Raw genomic sequence first — 17,110 nt, 5'->3', positions numbered from 1 at the left:
AGGTAACATAGATGTGAACTGGCATGTTTTTAAACATCAGTTCACGCTGTATGTAAAGGCTCTTGGCTTACACGCAGCCTTGGACGAGAGAAAAATTATACTTTTTTTAACCGTAGCGGGTCCCCAGGCAATTGAATTGTTTAACTATTTTCAATTTGACACGGAGGAGGACAAAAAGAGCTATAAGAAGGCAATAGAGCAAATTGATCGTCACTGTAAACCTCAGACTAACGAGACCTTCAAAAGGTATATTTTTCAAATGCATGTGCAGAAAACGGTCGAAACAATCTATGGCTTAGTCACAGATCTGAAGTTAAAAGTACAGACCTGCAACTCCACAGAGCTACATGATTCTTTAGTCAGAGACCAGATCGCGTATGGCCAGAGCGATTAGCTTTGTGAGCATCTGTTAAGAGAATCCAAATTAAAGCTCGCTGATGCGATTTAAAATATGCAAAGTAGCGTTGAAAAGAATAACAGAGATGAGTCTCCAAGAAAATGGCACGAAAACAGCAGCTTCCAGCGATGACATTAATGCTGTGTCGCAGTTCAACCAAAAACGTGGTCCGAGCGGCCATTTTAGAAAAAATGTTGAAGCCACCATTTCATGTAGGAGGTGTGGAAAGACTCACCCTCTACGAAAATGTCCTGCATATGGAAAAATATGCGGCAAAAAGAACCTTTTGTACAATACATGTCCAGTAAGATGCAATAAGTGACAAAGATTAATGAAATCCATAAAATGCAGAAGATAAAAAATAAATCAGTATCAGATTAATTGAAAACAAGCAATATGTTGATGAAAATATGGCAAGACTAGACGATACATTTTTGTGGGTGTAATCCACGCCAATGAAGATTCTAGAATAGAGAAAACTTTAAAAGAAATCTCAATTATCAAAAATACGGATGATTGGACAAGTCCGATAATCAACAAAACTCTGACATGAAACTGAATACTGGTGTGAGAGTGAATCTAATAAATCAAGACGATGTAAAAAAAAACATAAAAATTAAGCCAGTAAAAGAAGACAGCAACTATATTTTAAAAGACTTTAACGGAAAACAAAGAGCGACCTTCAGAACCTGCAAACTGCAGATCAAGGTTAAGCGACGAGTATGCAGATTGTATACAACTGGAGCATAGGCTCCGAACGATAAATCCGATCAACGGAAAACCAGCAAACGGTTTCAAAAGAAGACCTGCAAGAGTTTTTAAAGGAAAATTTGAAAGTGGTTTTAAAAGAAAACCTCCAGCGGTTTCAATGGAAAACCAGTAGAAGCTTTCAAAAGAAAACCAGAGAAGTCTGACAGTGATTTCACTGGGTGAACATTGGAAGTAAGACAAAACATCAGTCCAGGAAAGTGAAACACAAAAAGGATGGATCCGAAGAGGTCAAAAGAAACTTTGAAAAACTCCCAAGATAAATCAGATAAGCCAAAGGGAATTGATCTTGAGCATGCAAAGAGAAACAACAGAGCAATAATACTTAGACCAGAAGAAGAAGACAAAGCAACAAATGTAACCGTATGCAACAAGATGTAACACCAGAAGAAAATGCAAAAGAAATACTATGGTAGGTCGAGGAAATAACTTTCTAAATTTGAGTCAGGTGATATGGTAAGGAGTTGATACACCAACTGGATGGTCAAGGATTGCTAAAATCATTAGACAAGCAGGTCCACAATCTTACATAATCCTGACATAGCAAGGTACGATTCTAAGAAGCAATAGAAGAGCCTTACTCAAAGTTATGACGACTGAACCTTTTAGATATCAACCAATTATGAATGAGGAAGACATTCATCATAAAGCAACAGAAATGATGAATACGGATACACATGAAGAGACAACAAATCTCAATGAAGATGTTCAGGCTGTGATACCTTCCGCAACAATCTCTTTCAAGTCCGATTAGAGTACTGAGAAGATCGCAATGAATTAGGAAGAAGCCTGATCAGCTAAATCTTTGAACATTTTACATGTGTATTGACACATGATCATCATCTAAGTGAATGTAATTGCAAATATGCATTTTGAATGTAATGTAAACTTCAAAATTTGCAAAGAAAGGGGGGATGTAATGATATCTAGTATATCATCTTTGTATTTATGAATGATCATGTAGAAGTGTGTAATTACAGCATCCAGCCACTAGATGTAGTAAGAGCACATCTAACATGCCAGACAGTGGTTCACGTGATCTTGGGAGTGAATTACTAGAAAGGGTTGAAGACAGTCGTGTTTTTCTGTAGTTCTGTGTATTGTAACTATTTAATCTAATGCTTTGTTTTTTCGTCATACTTAAGAATTCACAATTTATAGTGCAGTGTAAATAAATTAGCTTTTGAGTACAAAGTCTGCATGTTCTTTGTAGCAACACTACAACCTTAATGGTATTAATTTAAACAACCAAAGAACATCACAAGGTATAAGCAATGCCAGCCAAGCGACACTTATTAACTCCTTCTGCCACCTGAGTAGGCTTTGTACATTCTAACGGGCAATGCAAGCGTTTTGGTCCTAAGTGAGAGGAGACTACAACCTAATCTTCCAAGGATCGATGCTTGACTTTAGTTACCTGGACTGCTCAAAAACTCAGTTTCCACACTGATGGAATCTAATGTTACAGTGGCTTCAGATGGAATGATGTGGATTTAACAAAAATAAACAAACAACATTTACAGCTGGCAATTTACATTTTACAGAAAATCAACTTTGTATCTTAATTTAAAATTTAAAATAATTCTTCATCCTATAATTGCAGATGAGTTGAAAAGGGTCTGACATTTACAGCCAGCGGTTTTTGGTTAAACTTAGACGATAAAGGTGAAGTGAGAATATAATGCCAGGCATAACTCCACAGCAGTATGGTAGCACAGTGGTCAGCACTGCTGCTTCACAGCGCTCGGGATACGGGTTCCATTCCAGCCTTGGGTGGCTGCCTGGGTGGAGTTTGTACATTCTTCCCATGCCTGCGTGGATTTCCTCCGGGAGCTCCACTTTCCTCCCAAAGTCTAAAGTTGTGCGTGTTAGGTGAATTGGCCATGTTAAATTGCCCCTTAGTGTCTCAAAGATGTGCAGGTTAGGTGGGGTTACAGGGTTAGGGTGAGGGAATGGGCCTAATAAGGCTGCTCATTCAGAGGTTCAGTGCAGACACAATGGGCCGAATGGCGGCCTCCTGCACTGGAGGGATTCTATGGTTCCTATGCTTGACTCAATTTGGCAAGGATACGAGTGAGAACTCACTTCTCCAGATGGTACCCAGGGATCTTTTACATTCATTGGAGAAGACAGATGTGATCTTGGTTTATCTCATGGGCTGCACAGGTCATCCCAGATCTTCTGCTCAAACCCTTGGAGTGGGACTTAACTCACAGCCTTTAGGCACAGAGTTGGGAGTACTATCACTGAGCCAATGCTGCCACTTTACATTGCTTATCATTTAAGAAAATTATTTGTGCAGTTGATCTTAATGAATCAAATATAGAATGCACAATCTGTTTGTTTTGGTATAGTTCCTAATTATCTGAAACATCAGTTGACCTTAAACTCCCACAAGAAGTGGAATGATATTATTTGCTGTAATAGGTGCTGAGCTGGGTGGCTGAAATAAATGAGATTGGTGACTCTTAACAACGGAAGTATATTCAGTGTTCTGGCTCTTCAGTAGTTTGCTCTTTGATAAGCACATTGGGGAAAAATATCTCCTTTGATTACAGTGCATCAATGAGCAAACTTTCTTTAGTCATGCTTTGAACAAAATCATCATTCTTTTAGTGTAGTTTTGTCAAAACCATTGCTCTCTCCTGTGTCAGGCCAATGTAAGTACAAAATACACGCCAGATTAAGCCAGTAATCTCGACTGACACTTCACTCCTGCCACGAAGCTGCATTGCTGTAGGTGCTGTCACTCAATTCTGTTGTTGAGATAATCTTTTCCAGTGTTTCAGTTGGATGTTAAAGATCCCAATGTAAAGAAAAACAGGGGGCGTGATTCTCCGCTCCCGCGACTAAGTGCCCACGCCGTTGTGAATGCTGTCGAGGTTCACGACGGCGCGAAACGGACCCGATCTCGACCGATTCAGGGCCCGAAAATGGGCTAGGATCGGGGCCGCGAGAAACTCGGGGGGGGGGGGGCGTGTCGCAAAAGCTTCGTCAGCGCGCACCGGGCATTGGCGCCGCGTAAAAGCGGCGCCGCGTAACTGGCCTCACCCGCACATGCGTGGTTGCCTTCCTCCCCGAGGCCGCCCCGCAAGAAGATGTCAGATGGATCTTGCGGGGCGCGGAGGAAAGGAGGTCCTCCTTCAGAGAGGCCGGCCTGCCGATCGGTGGGCACTGATCGCAGGCCAGACCCCATTTTAGGCCCCCCCCCCCCGGTGCTGGAACCCCCCCCCCCCCCACAGGCCGTCCCCCCAGCGTTCCTGCGCTGTTCCCGCCGGCAGCGACCAGGTGTGGACGGCGCCGTTGGGAACCCGTCGTATTGGGCAGGCCATTCGGCCCATTCGGATCCGGAGAATAGCGGGGAAAGTGGAGAATCGCCATTTTGGGTGTCTCGGGCGATTCTCCGGCCTGCGCCGTGCAGAAAACGACGGGGCCGTTCTCACTGCGGGAGGGCGCCGGACCGGCGTCGCGTGGAAAAATGGCGCGCCAGGCGATTCTCCCAACCGGCGCGGGAGCGGAGAATCGCGCCCAGGGTGTTCTGCGCCCTGGTCAAAATTCCAACATCGGAAACAGGTACAAATTCAGGTTTCCATGCAATAGCAGAAGGTGTAAACCTGCCCCTTTACCTCCTCCCTGCTCACCATCTCAGCCCCTAAACACTCTTCTTCAAGCTGCACGAGCACCTCCTTCAATCTGGTCTATTGTATTCACTGCTCCCAGTGCGGTCTAGTCTACATTGGAGAGACTAAACGCAGACAGGGTGACCACTTTGCAGAACACCTTTGGTCCTGCTGCTTGCCATTTCAACTCACCATCCTGCTCTCACGTCCACATGTCCATCCTTGGCCTGCTGCAATATTCCAGTGAAGCCCAGTGCAAACTGGAAGAACAGCACTTCACCTTCCGATTAGGCACGTTACGGCCTTCTGGGCTTAACATTGAGTTCAACAACTTCATACTGTGAACTCTCTCCTCCACCTTCACTCTATTTTTATTTCCATCCATTTTTTTTCATTTCTTCCATAAATCTGTTTTTCCCTCACCAGTGACTCCCCTCCTCCCACTCCATTTGGTCCATCTGTTCCCTGTTCCTAATTGCCCTTTAACACACTGCTCACCTTTGTTCTGCCATTAACACATGCTAATCTCTGAATGTGCCACCATTAGCCCCTTCTTCGCCTTAATCACCCCATTTATATTCCCTTTGTCTTTTTGTCCATGAGATACCCTCAATTACGACTCATGACTCGCACGATGCCGATGACGCGTCGGAAGTAGGTGGCGGCCGTGTTGCAGGGCCCGATGAGACTTTTGTTTCTAGCCTTTGGGCCCAGCCAGGCAGACCGTCGCGAAGTGCTCCTTCTTTCCACATTCGCCGCAGATAGCGGAGCGGGCCGGGCAACGCTGGCATGAGTGCTGGCCTTGCCCACAGAAATAGCATGGGGGACCCCGGTGTGAGCGGGTCGCTGCGCGGCGCAGGCCTGTAGTGTGGCTGAGTCTGGAGGGGATCGAGAGGGGTTCGCAAGGTCCGCGGAGTACGTGCGGAGATTATGGTGGGGCTGCTTCCAGGGAAGAGGTGAGCGTTACCGTGCCTTGGAGGTCCTTCGCTCCATCTTCTAGGAGCTGCTGCCGGATGTACGTGGATCGGATACCGGACACGAAAGCATCACGAATATGTAAGTTCATGTGGACTTCTGCCGTCACCTCTTTATGGTCGCAGTTCCTGGCGAGCGCGGTGAGTCTCTCCAAGTATTCATCTAGCGTTTTCCCCGAGCGCTGGCGGCAGGTCGAGAGCAAATGTCTGGCGTGTACCTCGTTTATCGGCTTTACGAAACGCTTATGTAGGACTTTGACCGCCGTTTCGTACGTCGTAGCTTTCTCGATCACAGAGGATAGTCGGTGGCCCACCCGGGCATGTAGTAAGCTCAGCTTGCGAGGTCCGTCAACTTCAGTCTCTGAGGAATTCAGATTGGCCTCAAAGCACCGGAGCCAGTATTTTAAAATGTCAGTGGCCTCCGGCGATCGAGCATCCAAATTGAGCTTCTCCGGCTTTAGACCGCTGTCCATCTTGATGTAGTCTGGTTATTAAATTGAGATACCCTCAATTACGACTCAGGAGAGGAGATTGATAATTCAAAGGCTTTAATTACCAGAGAACCAGACAGCTGCCGAGAAGTGTGCTCACTGCACGCTGCCTACTGAACGTAACCTTATATACAGCTTCCTGGGGGTGGAGCCAGAGGCGGAGTCCCCCAGGGTTCCAAATCCAGTCTTAAAGGAGCCTACGCATTAAAGGTACATGTGTATACAGATATCATTCATCACAGTCCATGACACTTTTGTCAATCTCCATCTATTGCTGGCCCTCTATCCAGCCCCACTGTTCCACGTCCCCCCCAACCCCCGTTACAGTATAAATCTGACCCGATTTCCAGTTCTCTCCAGCTGTGACAAAGAGTCACCCAGACACAAAACAATAATTCCGTTCTCTCTCCACAAATGCTTTCAAACCTGCTGAAATCGTACAGTATTTTCTGATTTTTGTTCCAGATTGCAGCATCTGCAGTAATTTGCTTTTCAATAAAAATTCACTTTGGCTGGGAGTCTGAAATGGGTGACAGCCTGCGTGCACTCCATTTGATTTTCTTCTCCTGTGAGTTCCCCTCGCTGGGGTCCTGCAGCCCAAAATCCTGCTGTTGGTCATGGGTCACTTCGAGATTCCCGTTCGACTTGGGTGGGAGACCCACGTGGGAAATGGAAATTACATTCAGGAGTTCAAATGGTGAAGGCCTCACTTCAGCATCACCAGGTGAGATTGACACTCACCTGCTGCTCCCTCTCTGAACCCAAACATCAATTTATCTGTCCTTGAGCTGAGTTCCAATAATTAATGAGCATGTCCTATTCTTCTTAATAAAAGAGAATATAAAAATACTATAAAGAAAGGCAGCAATAGACTAATTGTGAACATTTATGACTGTGTTTGTGACTGGTGTTCTTCCAATAATGAATGCATGGACATTAGTGAAAAGAATATGACCAGAGTGATTTTTAATTTGTAAAGACATTATAAAAGATCATTTGAAATTAATCATCAACATTCAATAGCTGCATACATGAAATTTGTAAACTCTGAGGAACTGCTTCTAAAAAGTTGGCAATATTTTAAATTCATTCACAGTGTATAAGTATCACTGGCAAGGCCAAGCTGTGATTGCTGTCTCACACCCTCTGACACCAGTTCGATTCCATCCTTGTCTGTGTGGAGTTTCTACGTTTCCCCCATGTCTGTGTGGGTTTCTTCCGGGTGCTCCGGTTTCCTCCCACAGTCCAAAGATGTGCAGGTTAGGTGGATTGGCCATGCTAAATTGCCCCTTAGTGTCCATGGATGTGCAGGTTAGGTTACGGGGTTAAGGGGAAAGGGTGGCGGAGTGGGCTTGGGTAGGGTGCTCTTTCAGAGGGTAGGTGCAGACTTGATTGGCCGAATGGCCACCTTCTGCACTGCAGGGATTCTATGATTTATCACCCATTGTTAATTTCCTGTGAGAATGTTGTGCTGAACCACTTTCTTGGACATCTGCTGTCGGTACACCTGTGGTGCACTTTGGGGGGTGCGGTTGGTGAGATTTATGCTGTTAGCATAAATCCGAAATGGAAGCTTGACAAATTGGATTCTCTAATTTCAAATTGATTACCTTTCAATCTTCAGGACTCCACAGTGCACAGTGATCATGTTCTGTACCCCACATAATGTGATCTCAAGTTGACTATTAAAGGCTCAATCCACAAATGAAGCCTGGAGAAGCTAGGTAGCTTCTTAAAAGGATGGTAGGTCTTTGGCATGGATTCAGGATTAGCAAAGGCATCACACAGATTATTACTGCTCCCCTGGAATTACTGCTGAATGCAGCCAGGAACAGGTGGGCGGGTGGGAGATTTGCAGAACATCCTCGAGCAATGGGAAGGAGAAAGCCAGGGCTTTTAACAAGAACCCAGAGCTTTTGTCAGAGACTCCTCACACCCAGGCTTTGTCCTCTTCCAGACCTTTCCATCAGGCAGAAGATACAGAAGTCTGAAGACCCGCATATCCAGACATAGGAACAGCTTCTTCCCCAAAGCTACTAGACTCTTCAACGACTCCCCCTTGGACTGAACTGTTCCCTGTAAGAACACTATTCACAACGTCTTATGCTGCTCTTGTTTGACCCTTGTTCTGCACTGTAACCAATCACTATTTGTTGATGTTCCATTTGTCAATGTTCTCTGTTGATTATTCCTTTGTCTACTATGTACGTACTGTGTACATTCCCTTGGCTGCAGAAAAGTACTTTTCACTGTACCTCGGTACATGTGACAATAAATGTCAATCAATCAACATGTGGCTGGAGGCCAATAAGGAGGTGAGCAGCATCAACAAAACTTCCCAGTCTTGGGAAAAGCACAAAGTTTTTAATGAGCTAACCAGTTCAAGAAAAGTGAGTAGAGTTATTGATTCACCTACATCCTGTGATGTCCGAAGCCACTCCTCCAACTCTCTCTTACGAAATGTACTCCACGTCACCCTGCTCACCCGAGAAGGGTCTGTGCGCAAGGATGCAGCTGTCTCTGTTCAGCAGGTCTCAGTGGCTGAACTGTGAGAAAGGGAATGATCGAGGGGAAGCACTAACTTTGTGAGGAAAAAATACCGGCAAGGCCGGCAACGATATTCAACGTTAATTGACCCACTTAAGGAGGCTCCCATGGGCTTCAAGCCACTAATGAAGGCTCGCCAGCCGATTCACCGGGACCGCTCTCGCCATCCCCCCGCTAATAAGATTGAGAAGCACTTACACTGCTCTTGCACAGCCAATCCCACTCAGCTCGCAACCATGGCACCGAGACGACTGGCCCCATGATTTGGAGACACGGACCTGGGGAGGCTCTTAGAGGTGGTCGAGGCCAAGAGGGATGTCCAGTTCTCCCAAGGATCCCGAAGGGCGAGCACTGGGTAGCCAGTGCTGCCGGGGATGAAATGGCAGCGTCCGTCAGCTCGGGCAGTGTGACCAGGAGGACTGGCCTCCAGTACCACAAGAAGATCAATGACCTACACAGTGAGTTGGCACCACACCCCCCCCCCACCCTGAAACCTTCCCACCCCTGTGCGAACCCCCCTCACCAATCCTTCCTTTCCCCCTCCCACAACCTTCCCTTCACCCCCTCAACCCTTCCTTCCTCCCTACCCTTCCTCCTGTCCAACCCTTCCTTTTCCCCCCCAAACTCTTCCTTTTACCCTCACTCTCCCCATGGTGAGCCACACGTGCGGCTAATGATGCCCTCTCTGTGTCCCCCAAGAGCAGTTGTCCCACAATTGTCGAGAGAGGGCCCAGACTGGCGGTGGCATGCTGGACCTCAGAATCCTCAACACCTTTGGGAATGGGCACTGGAGGTTGTGGGGATGGCCGAGGACAGAGCGGTCACCAACGTGGAAGTTGGTGCTTGCTGCAGAGGTGAGGATCCACTGGGCCCCAGCGGAGGACCTGTCAAGCGTGAGTTGTTAATGTTATTCAGACTGACCAATCCCTCCCACTGACCACGCGTTCATCGTCCCGCAGGACCTGCAGCCGATGGCGACAGCCCATCTGGAGGTAGTTCTCCCCCCTCTGTCTCCCATGAGTCACCTCGGAGGAGAGCTCCGAGGATGCCACCATCAATGCATCACAGCTTTCCTCCCCACCCTCTACCAACGCAGAGGCACTCCCTGCCCCATCAGATACACCCTGCCCAAACACACCCGGCCGCCCGGGGGGGGGGGGGGGTGGCAGAGGGGAGCTGCTCACCAGACCACACACCCTGCACCCCAGACAGCCAAACAGAACGTCGCTATACCCCGGCAGTAACATGTGTCCAGGGCTTGGGCCCATTCACCTGGGTGATCGAAGGTTGGCTGCTGTGTCTGTGGTACTGCGTCCCACAGTGTTCAGGCACAGTGTCCATGTATCATGGTGTGATTGGGGTGCTAGGCAATAAGCCCCACATGCTACATGGCCCGCCCACCCACGGGGATCCACTTGGGAAGTGTGAAGTGCTCACTTAACCAAGATCGCCAATTCCCGATTAGCAATAGCCTTCAGCTGCACAGCTAGATGCCTCCCTGGTCAGTCGGAGTTATGGGTGGTTGGTGGGGCAGGCAGGCAGGGACTAGGGTTGCCCTTGGAACAGGAACACACAATCTATGGGTTGGCATGGAGGACCCATCCATGGTTGCCCCCCTCCCCCCGAGCAGAGCTCCCCCCTCTCCCCCAGCCCCGATACCCCCAACCCCCCATGGCAGTCCACCCAAACCGGGGCTGCATCCCCCCGACGCCCCCCCAGATGGCGCCCCCTCCGAGCACAAGGGCAGCAAGCCTATTGGCCCCGAGCTCACTGCCTGTGAGCAAAGATGGCTACTCACCTCCTCGGCTCCCTGCAGCTGTCCATCCACCAGGTTTACCTTTTTAGAAGAAGTACTGATTGGCACCATCGTGACCACTTACTGGGGAGGTTGCTGGATCACAGGAGGCCGTTGGATACGGGGTAGCTCCCATTAATTGCGTGGTAATAGGGCTTAAGTTGTGATTATTGGTTTCTCGCCACGCTTTGGTGGGATCCCGATTTTGCCTATGGGAGCCGGCCGGTTCGATCCCAGCGGTTTGGCACATGCGGATCTCGTTTTTGGCCTCTCACGCTATTCAGCAGCCTTATCGTGCTCTCGCTCGGGTGAAATGGGGCCACTGAATCATGCCCATTGCATTTGTGGCTTGTCACTGATTCTCACCGACTGTGCGAAGAAGAGTGTTTGGAATGATACGATACTGTCGAGGAATGAAGGCAATAGGAAACTTGGAAGTGAGAACACCACTCAGAGCATTGATACTTCTCACTCGCAGCACTCACTCCACCATCCACCAAATCAAAACTCAATATGCCGACTCATCCCCCTGTGGCAGACTCTGTCCTTGCCCCTTTCCCTTTGGAGGGGCGGCAGATTTTGGCAGAGACCTCCCAAACTCAAAAGCTCAGAGGCCGGTGGTCATTTTGAACATGGATCTGAGCAACCTGTCTCCATCTCTGCTGAAATCACAACTGATTCACTGTGTAGCAGCAACTGGAAATGTGAAGAAAGGTAATATCATTCATCAAGGTGGATGTCTGGTAAAATGTTAAGTGTTTTTAAGGCACATAAAATGTAATGATTAGTATCACTTTCCATTAACATGTCCCTAGTGTCAACCCACCTCTTCAACATCTTCTTGTAATAACCTGTACGGAGTACGCGGTGCTGGGCTGATTGTTTTCCCCGTGTGGCTCGAGGAGAATGATCTCCCCCGCCATCTACGGGGCTATTACCATGTGTATATAAGGTCAGCCAGATAGCAACTGACTGACAGAGAGAGAGAGGACCCAGTGAAATCTAACCAGCCCCCTTTGTAAATAGAATGTATTATAAATAAACACCTTCTTTATGTTACTCATCTGATTCCCTTTGCCTTAATAAAACTGCCGACCAAGATAAACTGGAACTGTTAGCATGCTACTCTGCCACCTACACCATCTCTCTGTGACTTTGCTTCTCCTGGGGCTAAGATTCAGCGTTGAATCTTCATCATGCCTTTGTTTGGTCGATTGGATACTTTTGACTCTGCAGTTGAATCCTGGAGCCAGTAATGATAATAATCTTTATTGTTGTCACAAGTAGGCCCACATTAACACTGCAATGAAGTTACTGTGAAAATCCCCTAGTCGCCATACACACAACGCCTGTTCAGGTACATTGAGTGAGAATTCACAATGTCCAATGCACCCAACAGCACGTCTTTCGGGACTTGTGGGAGGAAACCGGAGCACCCGGAGGAATTCCATGCAGACACGGGGAGAACATGCAGACTCCTCCGCACAGTGACCCAAGCCATGAATTGAACCTGGGACCCATTGCTGTGAAGCAACAGTGCTAACCATTGTGGTACCGTGCTGCCCGTGCGTGCTAACATTAATGTCATTGAAAGAGTCAATAGCACTAGTATCGAGGCCATGATTATCTGAAAGCAACTCCACTGAGTCGGCCATAGTCTTAGGATGTCCAGAGTCCCAACTGCCAAAGTAAATCTTCTTCACCTAGCTCAAGGAAGGATCATGAACAAGAGGAGGACAAAGGAAGCTTTTCAAAGACACGTTTTGGCTTACCTCAAGAAATAGAACATAGTGGTCAATACCTGGGAGAACCTTGCTCAAGAGAGGTCTACTTAGAGGAACCTCCTACTTGAAGGCTCACAATTCTTTGAGAAAACCCGGCAGCAAGAAGAGGCTCGGAAAAGGGGGCAGCACGGTAGCCTTGTGGATATCACAATTGCTTCACAGCTCCAGGGTCCCAGGTTCGATTCCGGCTTGGGTCACTGTCTGTGCGGAGTCTGCACATCCTCCCCGTGTGTTGTACGTGGGTTTCCTCCGGGTGCTCCGGTTTCCTCCCACAGTCCAAAAATGTGCAGGTTAGGTGGATTGGCCATGATAAATTGCCCTTAGTGTCCAAAATTGCCCTTAGTGTCCAAAATTGCCCTTGGTGTTGGGCGGGGTTACTGGGTTATGGGGATAGGGTGGCGGTGTGGACCTTGGGTAGGGTGCTCTTTCCAAGAGCCGGTGCAGACCTGATGGGCCGAATAGCCTCCTTCTGCACTGTAAATTCTATTCTATGAAAATAATCCTGAGAAAGGAATACCCACAACTTAACATCCAAGGACCAATCTCACCTTTTGGAAACTCCTGCCAAGTGAGTGATTGAAGATGTGGCTCTAGGATCGGACTCTCAGCCAGGTAAGGACCGACAAAACCCATGACCAGTAACACGGAATATCTTAGGTGGACAATCATACCTATTAGCTAGTGATCATCACATTCTATCCATATAGTTCCTTTTAATGGCATTAACTTCGTCATGACACACCAAAGTTAAAAATAAATGATTATTTTACCTCTGTGACTCCAAACTCACGTTATATAGTAACGTATCCTTTTAATGGAATTAGCAGTCTCATGACAAACCAAAGTTTTAAAAAAAATAAAAATATATCTTCCTTTCACTTTCTTACCATTTTAAACATATTTATATCTGCTAAACGCTAATAATATAAAACATTAAGCTACCAAAAGAATGTCTCCCGATGTCTCGTGCCTCTGCGACACCGAAAAATAAAGCGCAAATAAAAAGGCATAAAAACTCACCTGAAATGCGGCTAAGTGGCCCAAGTTAGCGCTGTCCTTACATTTTACATTCAGCAGCTCCAGCACAATGCAGGGCTTCAATCTTGTTAAAAAAAAAGCTAACCCTGGAGTTCAAACGCCACGCGCTTCTAGAGAGCATGCCTATACTGCCGCACATCCAAGTCGTCACGCCATGCATGCGAAATGCTCCAATGACTTAAGTCGCGAAGCCTACAGGAAGTTACGAGCCTTTGATTCTTGCATTAAATGGGAGTGGTCCTTCTATGTTGCTGACTGAGTTCGATTATTGACTGATAGGAGGAAGCTCATGGCGACAATTGCTCATGTGTTTTCTCTCATCTAATTTTTTTTTAGAATCCTCACACCGCAGATGGAGGCCATTCGGCCCATCGAATCTGCACCGGCCCTTGGAAAGAACACCCTACTTAAGCCCACATCTCCACCCAATCCCTGCAACCCCGTAACCCCGTCTAACCCTTTTTTTACACTAAGGGGCAATTTAGCATGGCAATCCACCTAACCTGCACATCTTTCGACTGTGGGAGGAACCCTGAGCACCCGGAGGAAACCCGCGCAGACAGACGGAGAACGTGCAAATTCCACAGTCACCTGAGGCTGGAATTGAACCTCGGATTCTGGAGCTGTGAGACAGCAGTGCTAACCATTGTGCCACCGTGCCGCTTTGTGGAATAGGAGGATCTGGTAATCAAAGTGGCTCATTACTACCACACCAATCTTGAGTGTTTAATTGAACAAAACAATTAGCGACGCTTAAATGTATGAGGAATTGTAAAAATTATTTACCTCCAGGGATATTCTATGCATAATGCAGGCAAGTACTGCCTATCAGTTCCTACTTAAGCAATTGTTCAATCTGTCGAAGGTGATATATTGTTAAAAAATAAGATGCTTCAACATTATCAATTGCAATGCACATTTTTTACATTTATATTCTGATTTATACATGCTTAATTAATCTGTTGTAAGTATTTTAGAATGTTTGATAATTTTTTCAATGAGGCAGAACAGGAAAGTTGGACCGGCCAGTTAATAATACCATATTTCGAATACTAATCAAGGTTTATTTCTTCTACAAACTGAGCTGAAAACATGATTGAAGTCTGCAGGGGATTGCATTTGTGAAATTACTTCAAATCAGCAGCTCTGGGGCAACCTATCTATCCACATGGCTTCAAATTGAATTATACGGAGAGGAAAAAGTGCACCGATTCTCATCATCCCACTCAGTGAAATTCTCAGCAAAGTGGAGGCATCAACTGACAATTGATAGCAGCTATGACCTTGAACAAGGAAACTGCTGACTCCATATTTACAACCTCTATCGGTTGGACTCCCCTGGGAGCCATGGCTTTTTTTCCCACCTTCTACCTTCCCACATAATGCCCTCTTCTGCTTCCGAGCAAAAGAAAAGCTTATGGATGGGAGTCTCCAGTCTCCAAAATCGCTTTCAGCAATCGGCTGGAGAATCCAACGTTGGTATCGAAATTGGGGGCGGCACCGATGCTCCGCCCCCTCCAAAATGGCTTTGGAGTATGCCGCACACCATCGGGACGATGGTCTGCCCTCGATGGGCCGAGTTGCTGATGGTGGCGGTGACTAAGTCCAGCGCCGCCACAGTCGGGGGGCGGGGGGGGGGGGGGAGGGGGGAGGAGAGAGCCAATCTCCGGGCAGGGAGGGCTCAGGCAGGGGTGGGGGCACTGGTGGGGGGTGGTCCAGGGGTGGCGATTCTGGCCAAATGGGGTCACTATTTGACAGGCTGGGTCCGCGCGCCGCCTTGCGCATGCGCGGCCACGGACCCAGCAATTCTCCAGTCGTATCCGCAGCTGGAGCCGGGTGCTCTACACTGCGTGCTTGCTAGTCCCCCACCAGACTAAGGATCGGTGGACGTTTTGCACCATTTTTACGGTCGTATAATGCCACCATTCCCATGCCGGCGTCAACACTTAGTCTCAAAATTGGAGAATCCAGTCCCATATTTCTCTAGCTGCTTTCACAACCTCAGGGCATGCCAAAACACTTTACAACCAATAAAATATTTTTGAGGTGAGGTCGCTGTTGCAGGGAAGGAAGTTGTCAAATTGCACCCAACAAGCCCCCACAAAGAGCAATGTGACCACCAGGTAATCTGTATACTTTGTATGTTGGTTGGGGAATAAATATATCCCGGGACATCAGGGAGAAACTGCCTGGGCTGGATTCCCCGCTGTAGGGATTCTCCGTTGCACCGACAGCTCACCCAAGCCCGGGATTTCCCGATGGCATGGGGCTTCGCACAAAGGGAAATCCCATTGGCTGGCTGGTGAGACCAAGAATCCCGCTGCCGGTGGAGGCGCGCTGCATCAGAAAGCTGGTGCGTTGGGACGGAGAATCCCAACTCCTCTTCTTCTTTGAAATAGCACGGGAAGAGGGTTACAGGGAGAAGGCAGGAGATTGGGAATGAGAAACTTATCAGCCATGATCGAATGGCGGAACAGACTCAATGAGCCAATTCTACTCCTTTATCTTATGGTCTTATGATCTAAGAGGATCAATATAGACTCAATAGGCCAAATGGCCTCCTTCTACACTGTAGGGACCTGTACATCCACTTGAGAGTATAGACAGAGAGTAGACAGTTAAATCTGAATGACAGAATCTCTGAAAATAGCCACCCGAGTTTATGTGCTCAAAAGTCTCAAGTGACCTTCTGCTTTGGAGGAAGAGTGCTACTACTCTGATTTGGTGACATTTAGACATTACTATCAGTGTCTACTGCACTACTCACACTGCAGCGTCACTGGCAGAAGGTGCACAGAAGAGTTGAATTGCATTGCATTACAGTGCTGGTAAAGCAATTTTAGCTCAATAAAACTTGGAGTCACAGGTTGAGTAGCAGCCAGAAAGGTGTCCTGTCTGTTCAGAGAGCAGAGGGTTGTAGCTGGTCAGCCACATTGAAAAGTAAGTTCTTTATGACAGTTTGGACTTGGTATTAGAGGGACAAATAAACAGGACGATTCACCACATAATGGAAGAGTGCACAGTGTTTTTTTGTCAGAGAGTTTGAGTGCCTTAACCATATGGCAAGTATATTACAATGGAGCGGGAGCAGTATGTGAGTCCAAAGTGCGTTAAACCACACAATTCACAATGCATACCACCATGTGACAGAAATTAAGTCAAATATTGTAGTATTGGGGCAGGGGTTCACAAACCTGGGTCCACCGACCCCACGGGGTGTCTGTGAAGAGTCTCCAGGAGACCGCGGATACAAAAGCAAATTCTTGTGGACGCTGGAATCTAAAACAACAACAATCTAAGACCTTCACCAACCAACAGCTGGCAATAGAGATCCACCATCTGACTTGAGAGATTTAGCAGTTGGTAGTAAGTTGTACAAGAGAATAGTCGCACTAAAAGTAGCTCCCGAAGCATTCACTGAATTCATTGATTTTGTGACCATTTGTATCATAGTTATTTAGATATCTTTCCTCGTGCTGATCTCGTTAATAAATTACTTTACTATTCAAGAACTAGATGTTCTGTGTTGATCTTTACTATGGCCATAACACAGAATATAATATGGTACCAGGAGTATAGAACAATTAAAGATAACTACGGAGAAACCGGGACGAAATAGGCTGAAGAAAGAAGAAAGAAAATTCTACTACCTACCTGGTAAACTATGGACAATTGGAACTCAACGCACAGACAGAC

Source organism: Scyliorhinus torazame, chromosome 1 (genome assembly GCF_047496885.1).
Source record: "Scyliorhinus torazame isolate Kashiwa2021f chromosome 1, sScyTor2.1, whole genome shotgun sequence".
NCBI lineage: Eukaryota > Metazoa > Chordata > Chondrichthyes > Carcharhiniformes > Scyliorhinidae > Scyliorhinus > Scyliorhinus torazame.
The sequence above is the reverse complement of the archived record's forward strand: the minus strand, read 5'-3'. Positions refer to the sequence as shown.